Source organism: Diprion similis, chromosome 12 (genome assembly GCF_021155765.1).
Source record: "Diprion similis isolate iyDipSimi1 chromosome 12, iyDipSimi1.1, whole genome shotgun sequence".
NCBI lineage: Eukaryota > Metazoa > Arthropoda > Insecta > Hymenoptera > Diprionidae > Diprion > Diprion similis.
Window position 1 is genome coordinate 13,650,242 of NC_060116.1, and position 24,189 is coordinate 13,674,430.

General features: G+C 42.4%; 1 protein-coding gene across 2 annotated transcripts in view; it reads right to left on the reverse strand.

Annotated features, from left to right (window-relative positions):
* The window catches only part of LOC124412981, an 81,530-nt gene that overhangs the window by 19,498 nt on the left and 37,843 nt on the right, over window positions 1–24,189 (reverse strand). The gene's annotated exons all lie outside the window — the stretch shown is intronic.

Below are 24,189 nucleotides of genomic sequence, written 5' to 3' on the forward strand. Positions count from 1 at the left end.
ATTACGTCGAAATGGTGCCTGAAAGAATTGATTGTAACACTTTCCAGAATCGCAGAAATTTTCGCCAAAAATCCAAAGGGGTTAGCCTTAGTTTCTTATCGCTTTTCGGAGCCGGAAATTTTTTGTCTCGGAATCGATTAGTACGACTCTTTCAAGAGTAATTCGACCACCAGGATCTCAAAATACACATGCAAAAGAGAGTAGGACCAACAGCAGAGAAATGACGACGGAAATCTCCAGTTTTTTGGCTGTAACTTTTGAGGCGCTGCTCGCAGCGTATTGGGACTGCGCTTAATCGATTCCTCTCGCAAGTTGACGTTGAAATAGTGCCTGGAAGAATTGATTGTAGCACTTTTCAGAATCGCCGAAATTTTCGCCAAAAATCCGAAGAAGTTAGCGTTAGTTTTTTTATCGATTTTCGGGGCCGAAAATTTTTCGCCTCGGAATCGATAAGTATGACCCTTTCTAGAGTAATTCGACCACCAGAAACTCAAAAAACACATGCAAAAGAGCGTAGGACAAACAGCAGAGAAATGACGAAGAAAATATCCAGTTTTTTTGCTGTAACTTTTGAGGAGCTGCTCGCAGCGTATTGGGACTGCGCTTGAACGATTCCTCTCGCAAAATTACGTCGGCATAGTGCCTGAAAGAATTGATTGTAGCTTTATCCAGAATCGCCGAAATTTTCGCCAAAAATCCAAAGGGGTTAGCCTTGGTTTTTTATCGATTTTCGGTGCCGGAAATTTTTCGTCTCGGAATCGATTAGTACGACTCTTTCTAGAGTAATTCGACCACCAGGAACTCGAAAAACATATGCAAAAGAGCGTAGGACCAACAGCAGAGAAATGACGACGAAAATCTCCAGTTTTTTGGCTGTAACTTTTGAGGAGCTGCTCGCAGCGTATTGGGACTGCGCTTAATCGATTCCTCTCGCAAAATTACGTCAGAATAGTGCCTGAAAGAATTGATTGTAGCACTTTTCAGAATCGCCGAAATTTTCGCCAAAAATCCAAAGGGGTTAGCCTTGGTTTTTTATCGATTTTCGGAGCCGGAAATTTTTCGCCTCGGAATCGATTAGTATGACCCTTTCTAGAGTAATTCGACCACCAGGAACTCAAAAAACACATGCAAAAGAGCGTAGGACAAACAGCAGAGAAATGACGACGAAAATCTCCAGTTTTTTGGCTGTAACTTTTGAGGAGCTGCTCGCAGCGTATTGGGACTATGCTCAATCGATTCCTCTCGCAAAATTACGTCGGAATAGTGCCTGAAAGAATTGATTGTAGCACTTTTCAGAATCGCCGAAATTTTCGCCAAAAATCCAAAGGGGTTAGCCTTGGTTTTTTATCGATTTTCGGTGCCGGAAATTTTTCGTCTCGGAATCGATTAGTACGACTCTTTCTAGAGTAATTCGACCACCAGGAACTCAAAAAACACATGCAAAAGAGCGTAGGACCAACAGCAGAGAAATGACGACGAAAATCTCCAGTTTTTTGGCTGTAACTTTTGAGGAGCTGCTCGCGGCGTATTGGGACTATGCTTAATCGATTCCTCTCGCAAAATTACGTCGGAATAGTGCCTGAAAGAATTGATTGTAGCACTTGTCAGAATCGCCGAAATTTTCGCCGAAAATCCAAAGGGGTTAGCCTTGGTTTTTTATCGATTTTCGGAGCCGGAAATTTTTCGTCTCGGAATCGATTATTACGACTCTTTCTAGAGTAATTCGACCACCAGGAACTCAAAAAACATAAGCAAAAGAGCGTAGGACCAACAGCAGAGAAATGACGACGAAAATCTCCAGTTATTTGGCTGTAACTTTTGAGGAGCTGCTCGCAGCGTATTGGGACTATGCTCAATCGATTCCTCTCGCAAAATTACGTCGGAATAGTGCCTGAAAGAATTGATTGTAGCACTTTTCAGAATCGCTGAAATTTTCGCCAAAAATCCAAAGGGGTTAGCCTTAGTTTTTTTATCGATTTTCGGAGCCGGAAATTTTTCGCCTCGGAATCGATTAGTATGACCCTTTCTAGAGTAATTCGACCACCAGGAACTCAAAAAACACATGCAAAAGAGCGTAGGACAAACAGCAGAGAAATGACGACGAAAATCTCCAGTTTTTCGGCTGTAACTTTTGAGGAGCTGCTCGCAGCGTATTGGGACTATGCTCAATCGATTCCTCTCGCAAAATTACGTCGGAATAGTGCCTGAAAGAATTGATTGTAGCACTTTTCGGAATCGCCGAAATTTTCGCCAAAAATCCAAAGGGGTTAGCCTTGGTTTTTTATCGAATTTCGGAGCCGGAAATTTTTCGTCTCGGAATCGATTAGTACGACTCTTTCTAGAGTAATTCGACCACCAGGAACTCAAAAAACATATGCAAAAGAGCGTAGGACCAACAGCAGAGAAATGACGACAAAAATCTCCAGTTTTTTGGCTGTAACTTTTGAGGAGCTGCTCGCAGCGTATTGGGACTATGCTTAATCGATTCCTCTCGCAAAATTACGTCGGAATAGTGCCTGAAAGAATTGATTGTAGCATTTTTCAGAATCGCCAAAATTTTTGCCAAAAATCCAAAGGGGTTAACCTTAGTTTTTTTATCGATTTTCGGGGCCGGAAATTTTTCGCCTCGGAATCGATTAGTATGACCCTTTCTAGAGTAATTCGACCACCAGGAACTCAAAAAACACATGCAAAAGAGCGTAGGACAAACAGCAGAGAAATGACGACGAAAATATCCAGTTTTTCAGCTGTAACTTTTGACTCGTTGCTCGCAGCGTATTGGGACTATGCTCAATCGATTCCTCTCGCAAAATTACGTCGGAATAGTGCCTGAAAGAATTGATTGTAGCACTTTTCAGAATCGCTGAAATTGTCGCCAAAAATCCAAAGGGGTTAGCCTTAGTTTTTTTATCGATTTTCGGGGCCGGAAATTTTTCGCCTCGGAATCGATTAGTATGACCCTTTCTAGAGTAATTCGACCACCAGGAACTCAAAAAACACATGCAAAAGAGCGTAGGACAAACAGCAGAGAAATGACGACGAAAATATCCAGTTTTTCAGCTGTAACTTTTGACTCGTTGCTCGCAGCGTATTGGGACTATGCTCAATCGATTCCTCTCGCAAAATTACGTCGGAATAGTGCCTGAAAGAATTGATTGTAGCACTTTTCAGAATCGCTGAAATTGTCGCCAAAAATCCAAAGGGGTTAGCCTTAGTTTTTTTATCAATTTTCGGGGCCGGAAATTTTTCGCCTCGGAATCGATTAGTATGACCCTTTCTAGAGTAATTCGACCACCAGGAACTCAAAAAACACATGCAAAAGAGCGTAGGACAAACAGCAGAGAAATGACGACGAAAATATCCAGTTTTTCGGCTGTAACTTTTGACTCGTTGCTCGCAGCGTATTGGGACTGCGCTCAATCGATTCCTCTCGCAAAATTACGTCGGAATAGTGCCTGAAAGAATTGATTGTAGCTTTTTCCGGAATCGCCGAAATTTTCGCCAAAAATCCAAAGGGGTTAGCCTTGGTTTTTTATCGATTTTCGGAGCCGGAAATTTTTCGTCTCGGAATCGATTAGTACGACTCTTTCTAGAGTAATTCGACCACCAGGAACTCAAAAAACATATGCAAAAGAGCGTAGGACCAACAGCAGGGAAATGACGACGAAAATCTCCAGTTTTTTGGCTGTAACTTTTGAGGAGCTGCTCGCAGCGTATTGGGACTGCGCTTAATCGATTCCTCTCGCAAAATTACGTCGGAATAGTGCCTGAAAGAATTGATTGTAGCACTTTTCAGAATCGCCGAAATTTTCGCCAAAAATCCAAAGGGGTTAGCCTTAGTTTTTTTATCGATTTTTGGGGCCGGAAATTTTTCGTCTCGGAATCGATTAGTATGACCCTTTCTAGAGTAATTCGACCACCAGGAACTCAAAAAACACATGCAAAAGAGCGTAGGACAAACAGCAGAGAAATGACGACGAAAATATCCAGTTTTTCGGCTGTAACTTTTGAGGAGCTGCTCGCAGCGTATTGGGACTGCGCTCAATCGATTCCTCTCGCAAAATTACGTCGGAATAGTGCCTGAAAGAATTGATTGTAGCACTTTTCAGAATCGCCGAAATTTTCGCCAAAAATCCAAAGGGGTTAGCCTTAGTTTTTTTATCGATTTTCGGGGCCGGAAATTTTTCGCCTCGGAATCGATTAGTATGACCCTTTCTGGAGTAATTCGACCACCAGGAACTCAAAAAACACATGCAAAAGAGCGTAGGACAAACAGCAGAGAAATGACGACGAAAATATCCAGTTTTTCGGCTGTAACTTTTGACTCGTTGCTCGCAGCGTATTGGGACTGCACTTAATCGATTCCTCTCGCAAAATTACGTCGGAATAGTGCCTGAAAGAATTGATTGTAGCTTATTCCAGAATCGCCGGAATTTTCGCCAAAAATCCAAAGGGGTTAGCCTTGGTTTTTTATCGATTTTCGGAGCCGGAAATTTTTCGTCTCGGAATCGATTAGTACGACTCTTTCTAGAGTGATTCGACCATCAGGAACTCAAAAAACATATGCAAAAGAGCGTAGGACCAACAGCAGAGAAATGACGACGAAAATCTCCAGTTTTTTGGCTGTAACTTTTGAGGAGCTGCTCGCAGCGTATTGGGACTATGCTTAATCGATTCCTCTCGCAAAATTACGTCGGAATGGTGCCTGAAAGAATTGATTGTAGCTTATTCCAGAATCGCCGAAATTTTCGCCGAAAATCCAAAGGGGTTAGCCTTGGTCTTTATCGATTTTCGGAGCCGGAAATTTTTCGTCACGGAATCGATTAGTACGACTCTTTCTAGAGTAATTCGACCACCAGGAACTCAAAAAACATATGCAAAAGAGCGTAAGACCAACAGCAGAGAAATGACGACGAAAATCTCCAGTTTTTTGGCTGTAACTTTTGAGGAGCTGCTCGCAGCGTATTGGGACTATGCTTAATCGATTCCTCTCGCAAAATTACGTCGGAATAGTGCCTGAAAGAATTGATTGTAGCACTTTTCAGAATCGCCGAAATTTTCGCCAAAAATCCAAAGGGGTTAGCCTTAGTTTTTTTATCGATTTTCGGGGCCGGAAATTTTTCGCCTCGGAATCGATTAGTATGACCCTTTCTAGAGTAATTCGACCACCAGGAACTCAAAAAACACATGCAAAAGAGCGTAGGACAAACAGCAGAGAAATGACGACGAAAATATCCAGTTTTTCGGCTGTAACTTTTGACTCGTTGCTCGCAGCGTATTGGGACTGCGCTCAATCGATTCCTCTCGCAAAATTACGTCGGAATAGTGCCTGAAAGAATTGATTGTAGCTTTTTCCGGAATCGCCGAAATTTTCGCCAAAAATCCAAAGGGGTTAGCCTTGGTTTTTTATCGATTTTCGGAGCCGGAAATTTTTCGTCTCGGAATCGATTAGTACGACTCTTTCTAGAGTAATTCGACCACCAGGAACTCAAAAAACACATGCAAAAGAGCGTAGGACCAACAGCAGAGAAATGACGACGAAAATCTCCAGTTTTTTGGCTGTAACTTTTGAGGAGCTGCTCGCAGCGTATTGGGACTATGCTTAATCGATTCCTCTCGCAAAATTACGTCGGAATAGTGCCTGAAAGAATTGATTGTAGCACTTTTCAGAATCGCCGAAATTTTCGCCAAAAATCCAAAGGGGTTAGCCTTGGTTTTTTATCGATTTTCGGAGCCGGAAATTTTTCGTCTCGGAATCGATTAGTACGACTCTTTCTAGAGTAGTTCGACCACCAGGAACTCAAAAAACATATGCAAAAGAGTGTAGGACCAACAGCAGAGAAATGACGACGAAAATCTCCAGTTTTTTGGCTGTAACTTTTGAGGAGCTGCTCGCAGCGTATTGGGACTGCGCTTAATCGATTCCTCTCGCAAAATTACGTCGGAATAGTGCCTGAAAGAATTGATTGTAGCTTATTCCAGAATCGCCGAAATTTTCGCCAAAAATCCAAAGGGGTTAGCCTTGGTCTTTATCGATTTTCGGAGCCGGAAATTTTTCGTCTCGGAATCGATTAGTACGACTCTTTCTAGAGTAATTCGACCACCAGGAACTCAAAAAACACATGCAAAAGAGCGTAGGACAAACAGCAGAGAAATGACGACGAAAATATCCAGTTTTTCGGCTGTAACTTTTGACTCGTTGCTCGCAGCGTATTGGGACTGCGCTCAATCGATTCCTCCCGCAAAATTACGTCGGAATAGTGCCTGAAAGAATTGATTGTAGCTTATTCCAGAATCGCCGGAATTTTCGTCAAAAATCCAAAGGGGTTAGCCTTGGTTTTTTATCGATTTTCGGAGCCGGAAATTTTTCGTCTCGGAATCGATTAGTACGACTCTTTCTAGAGTAATTCGACCACCAGGAACTCAAAAAACATATGCAAAAGAGCGTAAGACCAACAGCAGAGAAATGACGACGAAAATCTCCAGTTTTTTGGCTGTAACTTTTGAGGAGCTGCTCGCAGCGTATTAGGACTGCGCTCGATCGATTCCTCTCGCAAAATTACGTCGGAATAGTGCCTGAAAGAATTGATTGTAGCTCATTCCAGAATCGCCGAAATTTTTGCCAAAAATCCAAAGGGGTTAGCCTTGGTTTTTTATCGATTTTCGGAGCCGGAAATTTTACCTCTCAGAATCGATTAGTACGACTTTTTCTAGAGTAATTCGACCACCAGGAACTCAAAAAACATATGCAAAAGAGCGTAGGACCAACAGCAGAGAAATGACGACGAAAATCTCCAGTTTTTTGGCTGTAACTTTTGAGGAGCTGCTCGCAGCGTATTGGGACTGCGCTTAATCGATTCCTCTCGCAAAATTACGTCGGAATAGTGCCTGAAAGGATTGATTGTAGCACTTTTCAGAATCGCCGAAATTTTCGCCAAAAATCCAAAGGGGTTAGCCTTGGTTTTTTATCGATTTTCGGAGCCGGAAATTTTTCGTCTCGAAATCGATTAGTACGACTCTTTCTAGAGTAATTCGACCACCAGGAACTCAAAAAACATATGCAAAAGAGCGTAGGACCAACAGCAGAGAAATGACGACAAAAATCTCCAGTTTTTTGGCTGTAACTTTTGAGGAGCTGCTCGCAGCGTATTGGGACTGCGCTTAATCGATTCCTCCCGCAAATTGACGTCGGAATAGTGCCTGAAAGAATTGATTGTAGGACTTTTCAGAATCGCCGAAATTTTCGCCAAAAATCCAAAGGGGTTAGCCTTAGTTTTTTTATCGATTTTCGGGGCCGGAAATTTTTCGCCTCGGAATCGATTAGTATGACCCTTTCTAGAGTAATTCGACCACCAGGAACTTAAAAAACACATGCAAAAGAGCGTAGAACAAACAGCAGAGAAATGACGACGAAAATCTCCAGTTTTTTGGCTGTAACTTTTGGGGAGCTGCTCGCAGCGTATTGGGACTATGCTCAATCGATTCCTCTCGCAAAATTACGTCGGAATAGTGCCTGAAAGAATTGATTGTAGCACTTTTCAGAATCGCCGAAATTTTCGCCAAAAATCCAAAGGGGTTAGCCTTGGTTTTTTATCGATTTTCGGAGCCGGAAATTTTTCGTCTCGGAATCGATTAGTACGACTCTTTCTAGAGTAATTTGACCACCAGGAACTCAAAAAACATATGCAAAAGAGCGTAGGACCAACAGCAGAGAAATGACGACAAAAATCTCCAGTTTTTTGGCTGTAACTTTTGAGGAGCTGCTCGCAGCGTATTGGGACTATGCTTAATCGATTCCTCTCGCAAATTTACGTCGGAATAGTGCCTGAAAAAATTGATTGTAGCACTTTTCAGAATCGCCGAAATTTTCGCCAAAAATCCAAAGGGGTTAGCCTTAGTTTTTTTATCGATTTTCGGGGCCGGAAATTTTTCGCCTCGGAATCGATCAGTATGACCCTTTCTAGAGTAATTCGACCACCAGGAACTCAAAAAACACATGCGAAAGAGCGTAGGACAAACAGCAGAGAAATGACGACGAAAATATCCAGTTTTTCGGCTGTAACTTTTGACTCGTTGCTCGCAGCGTATTAGGACTGCGCTCAATCGATTCCTCTCGCAAAATTGCGTCGGAATAGTGCCTGAAAGAATTGATTGTAGCTCATTCCAGAATCGCCGAAATTTTTGCCAAAAATCCAAAGGGGTTAGCCTTGGTTTTTTATCGATTTTCGGAGCCGGAAATTTTTCGTCTCAGAATCGATTAGTACGACCCTTTCTAGAGTAATTCGACCACCAGGAACTCAAAAAACACATGCAAAAGAGCGTAGGACAAACAGCAGAGAAATGACGACGAAAATATCCAGTATTTTGGCTGTAACTTTTGACTCGTTGCTCGCAGCGTATTGGGACTGCGCTCAATCGATTCCTCTTGCAAAATTACGTCGGAATAGTGCCTGAAAGAATTGATTGTAGCTTATTCCAGAATCGCCGAAATTTTCGCCAAAAATCCAAAGGGGTTAGCCTTGGTTTTTTATCGATTATCGGAGCCGGAAATTTTTCGTTTCGGAATCGATTAGTACGACTCTTTCTAGAGTAATTCGACCACCAGGAACTCAAAAAACATATGCAAAAGAGCGTAGGACCAACAGCAGGGAATTGACGACGAAAATCTCCAGTTTTTTGGCTGTAACTTTTGAGGAGCTGCTCGCAGCGTATTGGGACTGCGCTTCATCGATTCCTCTCGCAAAATTACGTCGGAATAGTGCCTGAAAGAATTGATTGTAGCACTTTTCAGAATCACCGAAATTTTCGCCAAAAATCCAAAGGGGTTAGCCTTAGTTTTTTTATCGATGTTTGGGGCCGGAAATTTTTCGTCACGGAATCGATTAGTACGACTCTTTCTAGAGTAATTCGACCACCAGGAACTCAAAAAACATATGCAAAAGAGCGTAAGACCAACAGCAGAGAAATGACGACGAAAATCTCCAGTTTTTTGGCTGTAACTTTTGAGGAGCTGCTCGCAGCGTATTAGGACTGCGCTCGATCGATTCCTCTCGCAAAATTACGTCGGAATAGTGCCTGAAAGAATTGATTGTAGCTCATTCCAGAATCGCCGAAATTTTTGCCAAAAATCCAAAGGGGTTAGCCTTGGTTTTTTATCGATTTTCGGAGCCGGAAATTTTACGTCTCAGAATCGATTAGTACGACTTTTTCTAGAGTAATTCGACCACCAGGAACTCAAAAAACATATGCAAAAGAGCGTAGGACCAACAGCAGAGAAATGACGACGAAAATCTCCAGTTTTTTGGCTGTAACTTTTGAGGAGCTGCTCGCAGCGTATTGGGACTGCGCTTAATCGATTCCTCTCGCAAAATTACGTCGGAATAGTGCCTGAAAGGATTGATCGTAGCACTTTTCAGAATCGCCGAAATTTTCGCCAAAAATCCAAAGGGGTTAGCCTTGGTTTTTTATCGATTTTCGGAGCCGGAAATTTTTCGTCTCGAAATCGATTAGTACGACTCTTTCTAGAGTAATTCGACCACCAGGAACTCAAAAAACATATGCAAAAGAGCGTAGGACCAACAGCAGAGAAATGACGACAAAAATCTCCAGTTTTTTGGCTGTAACTTTTGAGGAGCTGCTCGCAGCGTATTGGGACTGCGCTTAATCGATTCCTCCCGCAAATTTACGTCGGAATAGTGCCTGAAAGAATTGATTGTAGGACTTTTCAGAATCGCCGAAATTTTCGCCAAAAATCCAAAGGGGTTAGCCTTAGTTTTTTTATCGATTTTCGGGGCCGGAAATTTTTCGCCTCGGAATCGATTAGTATGACCCTTTCTAGAGTAATTCGACCACCAGGAACTTAAAAAACACATGCAAAAGAGCGTAGAACAAACAGCAGAGAAATGACGACGAAAATCTCCAGTTTTTTGGCTGTAACTTTTGGGGAGCTGCTCGCAGCGTATTGGGACTATGCTCAATCGATTCCTCTCGCAAAATTACGTCGGAATAGTGCCTGAAAGAATTGATTGTAGCACTTTTCAGAATCGCCGAAATTTTCGCCAAAAATCCAAAGGGGTTAGCCTTGGTTTTTTATCGATTTTCGGAGCCGGAAATTTTTCGTCTCGGAATCGATTAGTACGACTCTTTCTAGAGTAATTTGACCACCAGGAACTCAAAAAACATATGCAAAAGAGCGTAGGACCAACAGCAGAGAAATGACGACAAAAATCTCCAGTTTTTTGGCTGTAACTTTTGAGGAGCTGCTCGCAGCGTATTGGGACTATGCTTAATCGATTCCTCTCGCAAATTTACGTCGGAATAGTGCCTGAAAAAATTGATTGTAGCACTTTTCAGAATCGCCGAAATTTTCGCCAAAAATCCAAAGGGGTTAGCCTTAGTTTTTTTATCGATTTTCGGGGCCGGAAATTTTTCGCCTCGGAATCGATCAGTATGACCCTTTCTAGAGTAATTCGACCACCAGGAACTCAAAAAACACATGCAAAAGAGCGTAGGACAAACAGCAGAGAAATGACGACGAAAATATCCAGTTTTTCGGCTGTAACTTTTGACTCGTTGCTCGCAGCGTATTAGGACTGCGCTCAATCGATTCCTCTCGCAAAATTGCGTCGGAATAGTGCCTGAAAGAATTGATTGTAGCTCATTCCAGAATCGCCGAAATTTTTGCCAAAAATCCAAAGGGGTTAGCCTTGGTTTTTTATCGATTTTCGGAGCCGGAAATTTTTCGTCTCAGAATCGATTAGTACGACCCTTTCTAGAGTAATTCGACCACCAGGAACTCAAAAAACACATGCAAAAGAGCGTAGGACAAACAGCAGAGAAATGACGACGAAAATATCCAGTTTTTCGGCTGTAACTTTTGACTCGTTGCTCGCAGCGTATTGGGACTGCGCTCAGTCGATTCCTCTCGCAAAATTACGTCGGAATAGTGCCTGAAAGAATTGATTGTAGCTTTTTCCGGAATCGCCGAAATTTTCGCCAAAAATCCAAAGGGGTTAGCCTTGGTTTTTTATCGATTTTCGGAGCCGGAAATTTTTCGTCTCGGAATCGATTAGTACGACTCTTTCTAGAGTAATTCGACCACCAGGAACTCAAAAAACACATGCAAAAGAGCGTAGGACCAACAGCAGAGAAATGACGACGAAAATCTCCAGTTTTTTGGCTGTAACTTTTGAGGAGCTGCTCGCAGCGTATTGGGACTATGCTTAATCGATTCCTCTCGCAAAATTACGTCGGAATAGTGCCTGAAAGAATTGATTGTAGCACTTTTCAGAATCGCCGAAATTTTCGCCAAAAATCCAAAGGGGTTAGCCTTGGTTTTTTATCGATTTTCGGAGCCGGAAATTTTTCGTCTCGGAATCGATTAGTACGACTCTTTCTAGAGTAGTTCGACCACCAGGAACTCAAAAAACATATGCAAAAGAGTGTAGGACCAACAGCAGAGAAATGACGACGAAAATCTCCAGTTTTTTGGCTGTAACTTTTGAGGAGCTGCTCGCAGCGTATTGGGACTGCGCTTAATCGATTCCTCTCGCAAAATTACGTCGGAATAGTGCCTGAAAGAATTGATTGTAGCTTATTCCAGAATCGCCGAAATTTTCGCCAAAAATCCAAAGGGGTTAGCCTTGGTCTTTATCGATTTTCGGAGCCGGAAATTTTTCGTCTCGGAATCGATTAGTACGACTCTTTCTAGAGTAATTCGACCACCAGGAACTCAAAAAACACATGCAAAAGAGCGTAGGACAAACAGCAGAGAAATGACGACGAAAATATCCAGTTTTTCGGCTGTAACTTTTGACTCGTTGCTCGCAGCGTATTGGGACTGCGCTCAATCGATTCCTCCCGCAAAATTACGTCGGAATAGTGCCTGAAAGAATTGATTGTAGCTTATTCCAGAATCGCCGGAATTTTCGTCAAAAATCCAAAGGGGTTAGCCTTGGTTTTTTATCGATTTTCGGAGCCGGAAATTTTTCGTCTCGGAATCGATTAGTACGACTCTTTCTAGAGTAATTCGACCACCAGGAACTCAAAAAACATATGCAAAAGAGCGTAAGACCAACAGCAGAGAAATGACGACGAAAATATCCAGTTTTTTGGCTGTAACTTTTGAGGAGCTGCTCGCAGCGTATTAGGACTGCGCTCGATCGATTCCTCTCGCAAAATTACGTCGGAATAGTGCCTGAAAGAATTGATTGTAGCTCATTCCAGAATCGCCGAAATTTTTGCCAAAAATCCAAAGGGGTTAGCCTTGGTTTTTTATCGATTTTCGGAGCCGGAAATTTTACGTCTCAGAATCGATTAGTACGACTTTTTCTAGAGTAATTCGACCACCAGGAACTCAAAAAACATATGCAAAAGAGCGTAGGACCAACAGCAGAGAAATGACGACGAAAATCTCCAGTTTTTTGGCTGTAACTTTTGAGGAGCTGCTCGCAGCGTATTGGGACTGCGCTTAATCGATTCCTCTCGCAAAATTACGTCGGAATAGTGCCCGAAAGGATTGATTGTAGCACTTTTCAGAATCGCCGAAATTTTCGCCAAAAATCCAAAGGGGTTAGCCTTGGTTTTTTATCGATTTTCGGAGCCGGAAATTTTTCGTCTCGAAATCGATTAGTACGACTCTTTCTAGAGTAATTCGACCACCAGGAACTCAAAAAACATATGCAAAAGAGCGTAGGACCAACAGCAGAGAAATGACGACAAAAATCTCCAGTTTTTTGGCTGTAACTTTTGAGGAGCTGCTCGCAGCGTATTGGGACTGCGCTTAATCGATTCCTCCCGCAAATTTACGTCGGAATAGTGCCTGAAAGAATTGATTGTAGGACTTTTCAGAATCGCCGAAATTTTCGCCAAAAATCCAAAGGGGTTAGCCTTAGTTTTTTTATCGATTTTCGGGGCCGGAAATTTTTCGCCTCGGAATCGATTAGTATGACCCTTTCTAGAGTAATTCGACCACCAGGAACTTAAAAAACACATGCAAAAGAGCGTAGAACAAACAGCAGAGAAATGACGACGAAAATCTCCAGTTTTTTGGCTGTAACTTTTGGGGAGCTGCTCGCAGCGTATTGGGACTATGCTCAATCGATTCCTCTCGCAAAATTACGTCGGAATAGTGCCTGAAAGAATTGATTGTAGCACTTTTCAGAATCGCCGAAATTTTCGCCAAAAATCCAAAGGGGTTAGCCTTGGTTTTTTATCGATTTTCGGAGCCGGAAATTTTTCGTCTCGGAATCGATTAGTACGACTCTTTCTAGAGTAATTTGACCACCAGGAACTCAAAAAACATATGCAAAAGAGCGTAGGACCAACAGCAGAGAAATGACGACAAAAATCTCCAGTTTTTTGGCTGTAACTTTTGAGGAGCTGCTCGCAGCGTATTGGGACTATGCTTAATCGATTCCTCTCGCAAATTTACGTCGGAATAGTGCCTGAAAAAATTGATTGTAGCACTTTTCAGAATCGCCGAAATTTTCGCCAAAAATCCAAAGGGGTTAGCCTTAGTTTTTTTATCGATTTTCGGGGCCGGAAATTTTTCGCCTCGGAATCGATCAGTATGACCCTTTCTAGAGTAATTCGACCACCAGGAACTCAAAAAACACATGCAAAAGAGCGTAGGACAAACAGCAGAGAAATGACGACGAAAATATCCAGTTTTTCGGCTGTAACTTTTGACTCGTTGCTCGCAGCGTATTAGGACTGCGCTCAATCGATTCCTCTCGCAAAATTGCGTCGGAATAGTGCCTGAAAGAATTGATTGTAGCTCATTCCAGAATCGCCGAAATTTTTGCCAAAAATCCAAAGGGGTTAGCCTTGGTTTTTTATCGATTTTCGGAGCCGGAAATTTTTCGTCTCAGAATCGATTAGTACGACCCTTTCTAGAGTAATTCGACCACCAGGAACTCAAAAAACACATGCAAAAGAGCGTAGGACAAACAGCAGAGAAATGACGACGAAAATATCCAGTATTTTGGCTGTAACTTTTGACTCGTTGCTCGCAGCGTATTGGGACTGCGCTCAATCGATTCCTCTTGCAAAATTACGTCGGAATAGTGCCTGAAAGAATTGATTGTAGCTTATTCCAGAATCGCCGAAATTTTCGCCAAAAATCCAAAGGGGTTAGCCTTGGTTTTTTATCGATTATCGGAGCCGGAAATTTTTCGTTTCGGAATCGATTAGTACGACTCTTTCTAGAGTAATTCGACCACCAGGAACTCAAAAAACATATGCAAAAGAGCGTAGGACCAACAGCAGGGAATTGACGACGAAAATCTCCAGTTTTTTGGCTGTAACTTTTGAGGAGCTGCTCGCAGCGTATTGGGACTGCGCTTCATCGATTCCTCTCGCAAAATTACGTCGGAATAGTGCCTGAAAGAATTGATTGTAGCACTTTTCAGAATCACCGAAATTTTCGCCAAAAATCCAAAGGGGTTAGCCTTAGTTTTTTTATCGATGTTTGGGGCCGGAAATTTTTCGTCTCGGAATCGATTAGTATGACCCTTTCTAGAGTAATTCGACCACCAGGAACTCAAAAAACACATGCAAAAGAGCGTAGGACAAACAGCAGAGAAATGACGACGAAAATATCCAGTTTTTCGGCTGTAACTTTTGAGGAGCTGCTCGCAGCGTATTGGGACTGCGCTCAATCGATTCCTCTCGCAAAATTACTTCGGAATAGTGCCTGAAAGAATTGATTGTAGCACTTTTCAGAATCGCCGAAATTTTCGCCAAAAATCCAAAGGGGTTAGCCTTAGTTTTATTATCGATTTTCGGGGCCGGAAATTTTTCGCCTCGGAATCGATTAGTATGACCCTTTCTAGAGTAATTCGACCACCAGGAACTCAAAAAACACATGCAAAAGAGCGTAGGACAAACAGCAGAGAAATGACGACGAAAATATCCAGTTTTTCGGCTGTAACTTTTGACTCGTTGCTCGCAGCGTATTGGGACTGCGCTCAATCGATTCCTCTCGCAAAATTACGTCGGAATAGTGCCTGAAAGAATTGATTGTAGCTTATTCCAGAATCGCCGAAATTTTCGCCAAAAATCCAAAGGGGTTAGCCTTAGTTTTTTGATCGATTTTCGGGGCCGGAAATTTTTCGCCTCGGAATCGATTAGTATGACCCTTTCTAGAGTAATTCGACCACCAGGAACTTAAAAAACACATGCAAAAGAGCGTAGGACAAACAGCAGAGAAATGACGACGAAAATCTCCAGTTTTTTGGCTGTAACTTTTGAGGAGCTGCTCGCAGCGTATTGGGACTATGCTCAATCGATTCCTCTCGCAAAATTACGTCGGAATAGTGCCTGAAAGAATTGATTGTAGCACTTTTCAGAATCGCCGAAATTTTCGCCAAAAATCCAAAGGGGTTAGCCTTGGTTTTTTATCGATTTTCGGAGCCGGAAATTTTTCGTCTCGGAATCGATTAGTACGACTCTTTCTAGAGTAATTCGACCATCAGGAACTCAAAAAACATATGCAAAAGAGCGTAGGACCAACAGCAGAGAAATGACGACGAAAATCTCCAGTTTTTTGGCTGTAACTTTTGAGGAGCTGCTCGCAGCGTATTGGGACTATGCTTAATCGATTCCTCTCGCAAAATTACGTCGGAATAGTGCCTGAAAGAATTGATTGTAGCACTTTTAAGAATCGCCGAAATTTTCGCTAAAAATCCAAAGGGGTTAGCCTTAGTTTTTTTATCGATTTTCGGGGCCGGAAATTTTTCGCCTCGGAATCGATTAGTATGACCCTTTCTAGAGTAATTCGACCACCAGGAACTCAAAAAACACATGCAAAAGAGCGTAGGACAAACAGCAGAGAAATGACGACGAAAATATCCAGTTTTTCGGCTGTAACTTTTGAGGAGCTGCTCGCAGCGTATTGGGACTGCGCTTAATCGATTCCTCTCGCAAAATTACGTCGGAATAGTGCCTGAAAGAATTGATTGTAGCTTATTCCAGAATCGCCGAAATTTTCGCCAAAAATCCAAAGGGGTTAGCCTTGGTCTTTATCGATTTTCGGAGCCGGAAATTTTTCGTCTCGGAATCGATTAGTACGACTCTTTCTAGAGTAATTCGACCACCAGGAACTCAAAAAACATATGCAAAAGAGCGTAAGACCAACAGCAGAGAAATGACGACGAAAATCTCCAGTTTTTTGGCTGTAACTTTTGAGGTGCTGCTCGCAGCGTATTGGGACTGCGCTCAATCGATTCCTCTCGCAAAATTACTTTGGAATAGTGCCTGAAAGAATTGATTGTAGCACTTTTCAGAATCGCCGAAATTTTCGCCAAAAATCCAAAGGGGTTAGCCTTAGTTTTTTTATCGATTTTCGGGGCCGGAAATTTTTCGCCTCGGAATCGATTAGTATGACCCTTTCTAGAGTAATTCGACCACCAGGAACTCAAAAAACACATGCAAAAGAGCGTAGGACAAACAGCAGAGAAATGACGACGAAAATATCCAGTTTTTCGGCTGTAACTTTTGACTCGTTGCTCGCAGCGTATTGGGACTGCGCTCAATCGATTCCTCTCGCAAAATTACGTCGGAATAGTGCCTGAAAGAATTGATTGTAGCTCATTCCAGAATCGCCGAAATTTTTGCCAAAAATCCAAAGGGGTTAGCCTTGGTTTTTTATCGATTTTCGGAGCCGGAAATTTTTCGTCTCAGAATCGATTAGTACGACTTTTTCTAGAGTAATTCGACCACCAGGAACTCAAAAAACATATGCTAAAGAGCGTAGGACCAACAGCAGAGAAATGACGACGAAAATCTGCAGTTTTTTGGCTGTAACTTTTGAGGAGCTGCTCGCAGCGTATTGGGACTGCGCTTAATCGATTCCTCTCGCAAAATTACGTCGGAATAGTGCCTGAAAGGATTGATTGTAGCACTTTTCAGAATCGCCGAAATTTTCGCCAAAAATCCAAAGGGGTTAGCCTTGGTTTTTTATCGATTTTCGGAGCCGGAAATTTTTCGTCTCGAAATCGATTAGTACGACTCTTTCTAGAGTAATTCGACCACCAGGAACTCAAAAAACATATGCAAAAGAGCGTAGGACCAACAGCAGAGAAATGACGACAAAAATCTCCAGTTTTTTGGCTGTAACTTTTGAGGAGCTGCTCGCAGCGTATTGGGACTGCGCTTAATCGATTCCTCTCGCAAATTTACGTCGGAATAGTGCCTGAAAGAATTGATTGTAGGACTTTTCAGAATCGCCGAAATTTTCGCCAAAAATCCAAAGGGGTTAGCCTTAGTTTTTTTATCGATTTTCGGGGCCGGAAATTTTTCGCCTCGGAATCGATTAGTATGACCCTTTCTAGAGTAATTCGACCACCAGGAACTTAAAAAACACATGCAAAAGAGCGTAGGACAAACAGCAGAGAAATGACGACGAAAATCTCCAGTTTTTTGGCTGTAACTTTTGAGGAGCTGCTCGCAGCGTATTGGGACTATGCTCAATCGATTCCTCTCGCAAAATTACGTCGGAATAGTGCCTGAAAGAATTGATTGTAGCACTTTTCAGAATCGCCGAAATTTTCGCCAAAAATCCAAAGGGGTTAGCCTTGGTTTTTTATCGATTTTCGGAGCCGGAAATTTTTCGTCTCGGAATCGATTAGTACGACTCTTTCTAGAGTAATTCGACCATCAGGAACTCAAAAAACAGATGCAAAAGAGCGTAGGACCAACAGCAGAGAAATGACGACGAAAATCTCCAGTTTTTTGGCTGTAACTTTTGAGGAGCTGCTCGCAGCGTATTGGGACTATGCTCAATCGATTCCTCTCGCAAAATTACGTCGGAATAGTGCCTGAAAGAATTGATTGTAGCACTTTTCAGAATCGCCGAAATTTTCGCCAAAAATCCAAAGGGGTTAGCCTTGGTTTTTTATCGATTTTCGGAGCCGGAAATTTTTCGTCTCGGAATCGATTAGTACGACTCTTTCTAGAGTAATTCGACCATCAGGAACTCAAAAAACATATGCAAAAGAGCGTAGGACCAACAGCAGAGAAATGACGACGAAAATCTCCAGTTTTTTGGCTGTAACTTTTGAGGAGCTGCTCGCAGCGTATTGGGACTATGCTTAATCGATTCCTCTCGCAAAATTACGTCGGAATAGTGCCTGATAGAATTGATTGTAGCACTTTTAAGAATCGCCGAAATTTTCGCTAAAAATCCAAAGGGGTTAGCCTTAGTTTTTTTATCGATTTTCGGGGCCGGAAATTTTTCGCCTCGGAATCGATTAGTATGACCCTTTCTAGAGTAATTCGACCACCAGGAACTCAAAAAACACATGCAAAAGAGCGTAGGACAAACAGCAGAGAAATGACGACGAAAATATCCAGTTTTTCGGCTGTAACTTTTGAGGAGCTGCTCGCAGCGTATTGGGACTGCGCTTAATCGATTCCTCTCGCAAAATTACGTCGGAATAGTGCCTGAAAGAATTGATTGTAGCTTATTCCAGAATCGCCGAAATTTTCGCCAAAAATCCAAAGGGGTTAGCCTTGGTCTTTATCGATTTTCGGAGCCGGAAATTTTTCGTCTCGGAATCGATTAGTACGACTCTTTCTAGAGTAATTCGACCACCAGGAACTCAAAAAACATATGCAAAAGAGCGTAAGACCAACAGCAGAGAAATGACGACGAAAATCTCCAGTTTTTTGGCTGTAACTTTTGAGGTGCTGCTCGCAGCGTATTGGGACTGCGCTCAATCGATTCCTCTCGCAAAATTACTTTGGAATAGTGCCTGAAAGAATTGATTGTAGCACTTTTCAGAATCGCCGAAATTTTCGCCAAAAATCCAAAGGGGTTAGCCTTAGTTTTTTTATCGATTTTCGGGGCCGGAAATTTTTCGCCTCGGAATCGATTAGTATGACCCTTTCTAGAGTAATTCGACCACCAGGAACTCAAAAAACACATGCAAAAGAGCGTAGGACAAACAGCAGAGAAATGACGACGAAAATATCCAGTTTTTCGGCTGTAACTTTTGACTCGTTGCTCGCAGCGTATTGGGACTGCGCTCAATCGATTCCTCTCGCAAAATTACGTCGGAATAGTGCCTGAAAGAATTGATTGTAGCTCATTCCAGAATCGCCGAAATTTTTGCCAAAAATCCAAAGGGGTTAGCCTTGGTTTTTTATCGATTTTCGGAGCCGGAAATTTTTCGTCTCAGAATCGATTAGTACGACTTTTTCTAGAGTAATTCGACCACCAGGAACTCAAAAAACATATGCTAAAGAGCGTAGGACCAACAGCAGAGAAATGACGACGAAAATCTGCAGTTTTTTGGCTGTAACTTTTGAGGAGCTGCTCGCAGCGTATTGGGACTGCGCTTAATCGATTCCTCTCGCAAAATTACGTCGGAATAGTGCCTGAAAGGATTGATTGTAGCACTTTTCAGAATCGCCGAAATTTTCGCCAAAAATCCAAAGGGGTTAGCCTTGGTTTTTTATCGATTTTCGGAGCCGGAAATTTTTCGTCTCGAAATCGATTAGTACGACTCTTTCTAGAGTAATTCGACCACCAGGAACTCAAAAAACATATGCAAAAGAGCGTAGGACCAACAGCAGAGAAATGACGACAAAAATCTCCAGTTTTTTGGCTGTAACTTTTGAGGAGCTGCTCGCAGCGTATTGGGACTGCGCTTAATCGATTCCTCTCGCAAATTTACGTCGGAATAGTGCCTGAAAGAATTGATTGTAGGACTTTTCAGAATCGCCGAAATTTTCGACAAAAATCCAAAGGGGTTAGCCTTAGTTTTTTTATCGATTTTCGGGGCCGGAAATTTTTCGCCTCGGAATCGATTAGTATGACCCTTTCTAGAGTAATTCGACCACCAGGAACTTAAAAAACACATGCAAAAGAGCGTAGGACAAACAGCAGAGAAATGACGACGAAAATCTCCAGTTTTTTGGCTGTAACTTTTGAGGAGCTGCTCGCAGCGTATTGGGACTATGCTCAATCGATTCCTCTCGCAAAATTACGTCGGAATAGTGCCTGAAAGAATTGATTGTAGCACTTTTCAGAATCGCCGAAATTTTCGCCAAAAATCCAAAGGGGTTAGCCTTGGTTTTTTATCGATTTTCGGAGCCGGAAATTTTTCGTCTCGGAATCGATTAGTACGACTCTTTCTAGAGTAATTCGACCATCAGGAACTCAAAAAACAGATGCAAAAGAGCGTAGGACCAACAGCAGAGAAATGACGACGAAAATCTCCAGTTTTTTGGCTGTAACTTTTGAGGAGCTGCTCGCAGCGTATTGGGACTATGCTTAATCGATTCCTCTCGCAAAATTACGTCGGAATAGTGCCTGAAAGAATTGATTGTAGCACTTTTCAGAATCGCCGAAATTTTCGCTAAAAATCCAAAGGGGTTAGCCTTAGTTTTTTTATCGATTTTCGGGGCCGGAAATTTTTCGCCTCGGAATCGATTAGTATGACCCTTTCTAGAGTAATTCGACCACCAGGAACTCAAAAAACACATGCAAAAGAGCGTAGGACAAACAGCAGAGAAATGACGACGAAAATATCCAGTTTTTCGGCTGTAACTTTTGACTCGTTGCTCGCAGCGTATTAGGACTGCGCTCAATCGATTCCTCTCGCAAAATTGCGTCGGAATAGTGCCTGAAAGAATTGATTGTAGCTCATTCCAGAATCGCCGAAATTTTTGCCAAAAATCCAAAGGGGTTAGCCTTGGTTTTTTATCGATTTTCGGAGCCGGAAATTTTTCGTCTCAGAATCGATTAGTACGACCCTTTCTAGAGTAATTCGACCACCAGGAACTCAAAAAACACATGCAAAAGAGCGTAGGACAAACAGCAGAGAAATGACGACGAAAATATCCAGTATTTTGGCTGTAACTTTTGACTCGTTGCTCGCAGCGTATTGGGACTGCGCTCAATCGATTCCTCTTGCAAAATTACGTCGGAATAGTGCCTGAAAGAATTGATTGTAGCTTATTCCAGAATCGCCGAAATTTTCGCCAAAAATCCAAAGGGGTTAGCCTTGGTTTTTTATCGATTATCGGAGCCGGAAATTTTTCGTTTCGGAATCGATTAGCACGACTCTTTCTAGAGTAATTCGACCACCAGGAACTCAAAAAACATATGCAAAAGAGCGTAGGACCAACAGCAGGGAATTGACGACGAAAATCTCCAGTTTTTTGGCTGTAACTTTTGAGGAGCTGCTCGCAGCGTATTGGGACTGCGCTTCATCGATTCCTCTCGCAAAATTACGTCGGAATAGTGCCTGAAAGAATTGATTGTAGCACTTTTCAGAATCACCGAAATTTTCGCCAAAAATCCAAAGGGGTTAGCCTTAGTTTTTTTATCGATGTTTGGGGCCGGAAATTTTTCGTCTCGGAATCGATTAGTATGACCCTTTCTAGAGTAATTCGACCACCAGGAACTCAAAAAACACATGCAAAAGAGCGTAGGACAAACAGCAGAGAAATGACGACGAAAATATCCAGTTTTTCGGCTGTAACTTTTGAGGAGCTGCTCGCAGCGTATTGGGACTGCGCTCAATCGATTCCTCTCGCAAAATTACTTCGGAATAGTGCCTGAAAGAATTGATTGTAGCACTTTTCAGAATCGCCGAAATTTTCGCCAAAAATCCAAAGGGGTTAGCCTTAGTTTTATTATCGATTTTCGGGGCCGGAAATTTTTCGCCTCGGAATCGATTAGTATGACCCTTTCTAGAGTAATTCGACCACCAGGAACTCAAAAAACACATGCAAAAGAGCGTAGGACAAACAGCAGAGAAATGACGACGAAAATATCCAGTTTTTCGGCTGTAACTTTTGACTTGTTGCTCGCAGCGTATTGGGACTGCGCTCAATCGATTCCTCTCGCAAAATTACGTCGGAATAGTGCCTGAAAGAATTGATTGTAGCTTATTCCAGAATCGCTGAAATTTTCGCCAAAAATCCAAAGGGGTTAGCCTTAGTTTTTTGATCGATTTTCGGGGCCGGAAATTTTTCGCCTCGGAATCGATTAGTATGACCCTTTCTAGAGTAATTCGACCACCAGGAACTTAAAAAACACATGCAAAAGAGCGTAGGACAAACAGCAGAGAAATGACGACGAAAATCTCCAGTTTTTTGGCTGTAACTTTTGAGGAGCTGCTCGCAGCGTATTGGGACTATGCTTAATCGATTCCTCTTGCAAAATTACGTCGGAATAGTGCCTGAAAGAATTGATTGTAGCACTTTTCAGAATCGCCGAAATTTTCGCCAAAAATCCAAAGGGGTTAGCCTTGGTTTTTTATCGATTTTCGGAGCCGGAAATTTTTCGTCTCGGAATCGATTAGTACGACTCTTTCTAGAGTAATTCGACCATCAGGAACTCAAAAAACATATGCAAAAGAGCGTAGGACCAACAGCAGAGAAATGACGACGAAAATCTCCAGTTTTTTGGCTGTAACTTTTGAGGAGCTGCTCGCAGCGTATTGGGACTATGCTTAATCGATTCCTCTCGCAAAATTACGTCGGAATAGTGCCTGAAAGAATTGATTGTAGCACTTTTAAGAATCGCCGAAATTTTCGCTAAAAATCCAAAGGGGTTAGCCTTAGTTTTTTTATCGATTTTCGGGGCCGGAAATTTTTCGCCTCGGAATCGATTAGTATGACCCTTTCTAGAGTAATTCGACCACCAGGAACTCAAAAAACACATGCAAAAGAGCGTAGGACAAACAGCAGAGAAATGACGACGAAAATATCCAGTTTTTCGGCTGTAACTTTTGAGGAGCTGCTCGCAGCGTATTGGGACTGCGCTTAATCGATTCCTCTCGCAAAATTACGTCGGAATAGTGCCTGAAAGAATTGATTGTAGCTTATTCCAGAATCGCCGAAATTTTCGCCAAAAATCCAAAGGGGTTAGCCTTGGTCTTTATCGATTTTCGGAGCCGGAAATTTTTCGTCTCGGAATCGATTAGTACGACTCTTTCTAGAGTAATTCGACCACCAGGAACTCAAAAAACATATGCAAAAGAGCGTAAGACCAACAGCAGAGAAATGACGACGAAAATCTCCAGTTTTTTGGCTGTAACTTTTGAGGAGCTGCTCGCAGCGTATTGGGACTGCGCTCAATCGATTCCTCTCGCAAAATTACGTCGGAATAGTGCCTGAAAGAATTGATTGTAGCACTTTTCAGAATCGCCGAAATTTTCGCTAAAAATCCAAAGGGGTTAGCCTTAGTTTTTTTATCGATTTTCGGGGCCGGAAATTTTTCGCCTCGGAATCGATTAGTATGACCCTTTCTAGAGTAATTCGACCACCAGGAACTCAAAAAACACATGCAAAAGAGCGTAGGACAAACAGCAGAGAAATGACGACGAAAATATCCAGTTTTTCGGCTGTAACTTTTGACTCGTTGCTCGCAGCGTATTGGGACTGCGCTCAATCGATTCCTCTCGCAAAATTACGTCGGAATAGTGCCTGAAAGAATTGATTGTAGCTCATTCCAGAATCGCCGAAATTTTTGCCAAAAATCCAAAGGGGTTAGCCTTGGTTTTTTATCGATTTTCGGAGCCGGAAATTTTTCGTCTCAGAATCGATTAGTACGACTTTTTCTAGAGTAATTCGACCACCAGGAACTCAAAAAACATATGCTAAAGAGCGTAGGACCAACAGCAGAGAAATGACGACGAAAATCTGCAGTTTTTTGGCTGTAACTTTTGAGGAGCTGCTCGCAGCGTATTGGGACTGCGCTTAATCGATTCCTCTCGCAAAATTACGTCGGAATAGTGCCTGAAAGGATTGATTGTAGCACTTTTCAGAATCGCCGAAATTTTCGCCAAAAATCCAAAGGGGTTAGCCTTGGTTTTTTATCGATTTTCGGAGCCGGAAATTTTTCGTCTCGAAATCGATTAGTACGACTCTTTCTAGAGTAATTCGACCACCAGGAACTCAAAAAACATATGCAAAAGAGCGTAGGACCAACAGCAGAGAAATGACGACAAAAATCTCCAGTTTTTTGGCTGTAACTTTTGAGGAGCTGCTCGCAGCGTATTGGGACTGCGCTTAATCGATTCCTCTCGCAAATTTACGTCGGAATAGTGCCTGAAAGAATTGATTGTAGGACTTTTCAGAATCGCCGAAATTTTCGCCAAAAATCCAAAGGGGTTAGCCTTAGTTTTTTTATCGATTTTCGGGGCCGGAAATTTTTCGCCTCGGAATCGATTA